We start from the raw sequence: 6,000 nt of genomic DNA, 5'->3' as shown, positions 1-6,000 counted from the left end.
AAATCCAGCTGGCCGAGAACAGGTTCATTATCAACTCACTTTAAATGTACATGCCCAGCACACGAGAAGGGATTCGGCGCGTCTTCCAGGGAGTAACATCAATACTTAATAAAGCAATGCCTTTAGAGTTTGAATAAAGAAAGTGAACACACACACACGCACACACCCACACACAATATGTTTAACACGTATTTTTATTCTAGAGCCATACTATAAAACATACCATAATAAGCTGCAGCCTCCTCTGTATACACAGCAATGACCCAGACATACCTGCACAGGTCGAATGTGAAGCCCATTGAAATAGTGAAATGACTTGAAACAGGGAGAGTGTGTGAGAGCCAGCGTGATGATGAAAAGAATCTTGTGGTCCTGAATTGCTACTGAGCGCCATTAGATTTTGAGTTACTTTGCTGCTCTTTGCTGGTCTACATTGCTCCATGCAACTGAAAACTGATCTTTTAAAATGTGTACATTAACTGTTATAATATTACTACAACAGAAGCATGACCTCAATGTGCTCAATGTGATGTGTACCATGTTGTGACAATGGTAAAATACTTTGTAATGATCACATGCATACTGTGAATTATTACACTAATGCATTGGGAGGAGCTATTATCTCTTCTTCATGAACGCATGCTGTTCATGCTACACTCCATGCAATCTTCATGCTAAACTCAAGTCTATTCATTTTTTAAACAATCACAAAAACTTGCGCTGGCCCTTCATTTTTGGAACAATAAATTAGCCATATTCACAGTCACCACAACATATGAGGCGAACCCAAGCGCCAATGTGTTTATGATTTAGCATAGTGTGTGCCAGAGGAAAGGAGAGAGAGAGAGAGAGAGAGAGAGAGAGGGAAAAAAGAAATCTGGGGAAAAATGGAGAAGTGTCAGTGATATTCCAGAGCTTTGAAACTTTAACATTGCCCCACATGTTTCTGTTTTCAACAGTTAGGCGTACATAGCCCAGTATGCTTGAATGCTGGGAAAGTTTCCTGGTCATTACTCACCTATTCATTAACCCAATCATTTAACATAGGATCTGGCCTTTGTCCACCTCCTACAAGGCCCCCCGGCTACCCAACTTCCTCCTTCATCTCGGATAGCTTTGAACGTGAAGAGGTGTCCGTTCCGATTGCAAGTTAAGGATCACAGTTGACTTCTTTTTTGTTTTTGTTGTTGTTCATCCCTGCTCCGGATGGAAGAGACGGACTAATGAGTAAAATGAATGCTTCCTTGCCAAAGCTGAATTGACATTGGCCTTTCCCTTCCTGGCCACTCCGTAATCAATCATAACCAATTGCAAATTCATCACCTTGAATCAATTTTCTGTCATTAAGATCAAACAAGAGTGTTTGTGGGAAGTTATTTTTCCCCCCTGGCTAATTTATTTAATGTGGGGCAAATTTACATCAAGCAAGGGCAATGTTTTTTATCAGCCGAGGCTGCAGGTGACACACCGTGACACCGGCTCAATTATTACACCCCTACTTTTAAATAATAATCAACAAAGTCATTCAAATGATGAAAAATATTTGTTTGCAAGAAACTAAAGCCCTGCAGGGACTTCCACTCACTTCCGCTGAGGGCAGAGGGCAAAAAATCTGCTTTGTAAATATTAATAAGTTCTCAATTGTTAATGACAACTCAAAGGAATCCCTGTATTCGTCAGGGCCACAGGCCCTGGAACAATCTCTGCTCCTTCAAAGTGGCCCGCACTCCGGCCAGCAATTAGAAGCTAATAGCCACTGCAGGCGAGAATCTGCACCCCTCAACCTCTCCACTGGGGGTGGTCGGAAGCAGCAGGGGCCACGCAGGAAGTGGTAGCACTTTGAAGGACGAAGTTCACCGGATTGGGAGCTCTCGCTGGGGGCTGACACTTGAGGGGCTGAGGGGAGAGTTGCTGCGCACAGGGGCGCACAGGATCGGCTATAATGAACATTATTGAATAAAGGCATTAATAAATGTGCTATATCAAATAATAGACTGGAAATCTTGGATATTTCAAATGATTTAAACACTAAAACACTTGAAATAAATAAAAAAATATTTAACTTATATTTTCAACAGCGCTTTGTACATTTTTCAATGTAAAAGTTTTGAAAAAATTGGAGGATCAACTTGTACCAGATATAATTATAGAATAATTTTTGCAGAGTCTCTGCTTTTGATTCTCTATTAAAATGTAAACATTGTGTGGAAAGTCTGGCTGTGTCCTTGCTTTGTGCTGAAGTGGTGACATGTGGGGGTAATAGAGAAAGCACTTTCATTACTGCAACTGCAAAACAAATGATTTCATTCCACAAAACAAGTGGGAACAATTCTTGAACCGGATCACTGCTGAACGAGGACTAGGATGACCCCCAGTCTCTGAGATCTGGGGAAACCATTCCTGACTTGTCATGTGACAAACCAGAAAAAGACGGTTTATTGTACAAACAACAGAATGCTTCGCTGTGTTCTCTTCATGCTTCATATTTGCTCTCTGCAGGCTGCAAAACTCACTTTTCCCTTTTGGTTGCAGTGCAGCACTTTATGGGCAAGAGACCACATCTTACCATTTAAAATCTGATAAATCTGGTAAAAAAAAAGATTACAGTAGAACCGGACCAAAACAATAAATCACCCAATAAACTTTGGATATTATTAACAGTAATAATATTATTATTAACAACAATGATTATTATTGTGAGTAGTACCCCCTACAGATTTGATTACACACCGTTCACCTTTCATTTTTGTCAATTGCAAAAATTTTAATGGACACAACCTCTGTACATCTCAGTTACATTTACCGTATGAAGCGAAAAAATCCAGACATTTCATGCCAAAGCAGTGGTGTAAAAGAAAAATTTCGAGTCAGATCAAACGCCTCCAAACCCCCAGGAGAGGTCACACTATAGCGGTGGGCAACGCGAGCCACGGCGCTGGCGTCCAGGCCGGTGTGTCACGCACAATCTGCTCTGCCGCCGCCGCGGCCCGGCGGTGTGAGTTACGGCGGAGGTGTCATTTTAAACTAACTGTGATTAACGCAGGTCTCCGCGCACAAACTCCTGAGGGCTTCTTCAGGCCCAGCGAGCCCTCGCTCGCTCGCTCGCTCGCTCAGATCCCATTTCCCTTTGCCCTCAGCTATGAAGCTGGTTGGGTAGCAGACACTCCGCCAGACGCCCCTCAAATCAGTCACAGATTGGCACGAGGAGCGGCGGAGGAACAGCTCTGGCAGGGCGAGGGCGAGGCGGTGCGCAAACAGGGAATGAAGAACATAATGAATAACATTCGCGCGTCCACACCTAGGCCGTCTAGACTCACCAACCTGCCCCTTGTTGCCCCCCCGCGCCCTGCCCCCACCCCTCCGCAGTCCCAGCACGACCCCAAGCTTTGATCGCGCGCTCAATTTGTAAATGTTACCGCTGACCTTTGTCCTTGTCATTCTTTATTTCTATTTTTCCACAGTTCTTGTCACTTGACTTTCTCTCATGCTCCTTTTTTTTTTGTCTGTTCCACTCCCCAAGCCTGCTGTCCATTCTGTTTCGAAGTGTCGAATTGGAGTGAAGTGTTCCTCTGACTGCTTTAGGAAAGATGGTGGCATTGTGTTTCATATCGGCAGAAGAAGGGTCGTGTCCTGTGATGAAGAAGGTCACACTCCCAACTTGGAAGCAGCAGTGACACTGGATTTTTATATTTGTATATAACAATTCTTTTTTGCATTTTGCTCAAATGTACTAAAAAAAGAAAGATTAAAAAAATAAAAATCCCGCAAAAAGAAGAGGGCCGTTCATTTTGGATGGGGTAATTTTAACTGTCCGGCCTCATCTGTCAAACCTCGTCGGTCTTGTTTTGGTAGATTAATCCAATTTCTCTGGATGTGGATGCTTAGCGTCATGTCTGCTGGCTTGTGCCGATCCTGATCACAAAAGGCCGATAACATGAATAGTGGTGGCGTCTCTCATCACCTCGGATGGGAAAATTCCTGGGTAATTGTCTGGATGGCCCTGCAGCAATTTTTTTTTCCAAGATTGTCCCAGACTTCTTATTTCTGCCTCAATATTATGTACATATGAAATGAGTGGTGTATAAATAGTAGAGAGTTTATAGTTTTTTGCTCTTAAAGTATTGATCAGTGGGATACCAATCTTTATATTATATAATACATCTTGTAAATCTGTCGTCTTCTCATCTGCTTCAGAGTGGTGAAGATGCACTGATGATGTGGTTGGGCCTGTTGGTCCGGCAACTCTCTGTGTTGTTAACAGATTTTAATCATAAAATCAGTCGAAAGCATCTCTGCTCAACTCAGCATCTCTGCTCCACATGTCGGCGGTTCGAGTCGACACAAGGAGGCCTGTCTCTGTGTGATGACAGGAGTCTTAAAGGGGGTTTTGTTGGATGTTATCGCAATCTAACCCCCTTGTCATGCTACTTTGTAGTTAATGACGATGCAATTTCAGTGTCGGATCACCAGACACGAAACCGGACCACAATGTTTCAAAATGATTATGTTAATAAATTGAATAAAAAAATATGAATCCATGTATGTTTTATATATAAATAAACTGTATCATTTCTCACTAGGACTGTGTAGCATCAAATAGAGCATTGATCTTCCCTTTGTAAACTAATTCTTTTAATTTCTTCATGAATAAATAATTAAGAACACATTCACCTCGTAATCCATATGGTCCTTCACCTCCATCCTCATCCAACTCCGGTGCTCTATACATAGCATGGAAGGATTTATCATTTATCACGGCTGTGTGTTAGTGATGTTTTGCGATCAATCATGAAACTGTGCCCCTTTTATAGGAATATCTGTTCTCTCGCTGAGGAATGATGAATTTGCGTTGCAGAGGGGCACACATGAGATCAGTCCATGGAGAAACCCGATCGCATGAAAGAATGCCGACAGCTCTGCATCAGATCCATCCTCTGACAATGTGCAGTGTGTTCTCACACGGATTGCAGTCTCTCTCTCTCTCTCTCTCGCACTCTCTGTGTGTCCATGAGTGATGAAGATATGAATTCATACTCTATCCATACATATTTTATATCATCTGATCTATAACATAAATAGCTCTATAACATAAATAACATCAAAACTGTATTCCATCTGTTAGTAGTATTTGTAAGTATATGTAAGTATAAATATGTGTAGTATATGTAAAAAGAGTACAAACCTAAACAATACAGAAAAATGTTTCTAGGGTAAGTATGTGTATTCCATTATGAGATGAGTTACTAATATTCAGAATAATTCAACATCTTAAATGCTAAAAAATTTGGCATATTGTAAACTGAGATAAAACTGAAACCCTCTCTGTCTTATTCTCTCTCTCTTTTGCACACACACGCCCAGATCATCAAACACAAGACACTAAAGTGTGTTAAGAGACTCCCTCCGCCTCTGTGCCAAGGGGCTTGCACGACACCGACCCATCAATACAGGCATTCAGAGGCATTAATGTGTTTTTCACGTCTGCAATATTGATCAGCAGGAAAGAGGCAGCACGCCGTTCCGAAAGCTTTTACAGCGTTGGGGGCAGAAAACACCTTGTGGGCCCCTTTAGGTGAAACTCAGACAGCAAGTTTTAAATGCCCCCACCCCACACCCCCCGCCACTCACATGTTCCCAATCCCCACAAGTCATGCCTGAACACGCCTAACAAGCAACACTACAACATCCGGACAATTAAGGTAAAGCATCTAATATTTATTCCCTCTCAATCCTCTAAAGTCACAAAGCATCAGCCCTAAGAGCTGAAATGAGCTCCTGTCGTACAGGTAACAGCCCAAGGCCCAAAGCCCGGGAGTAATATAACCGGTCAATATTAATGCCACATTCACTGAATCAGGAGACACTTTATTAGTAACGGCTATTACAGCAGTGCTGCAGCTATAGAATGAACATCGGCCGCTGAAAAGGTGAAATGCAAACTTCCTGCTTCATGGAGCAACATTTTTAAAGGCACCTACACGATCCAGACAATTGCGTTCT

The sequence above is a fragment of the Denticeps clupeoides genome, chromosome 4, assembly GCF_900700375.1.
Source record: "Denticeps clupeoides chromosome 4, fDenClu1.1, whole genome shotgun sequence".
NCBI lineage: Eukaryota > Metazoa > Chordata > Actinopteri > Clupeiformes > Denticipitidae > Denticeps > Denticeps clupeoides.
The sequence above is the reverse complement of the archived record's forward strand: the minus strand, read 5'-3'. Positions refer to the sequence as shown.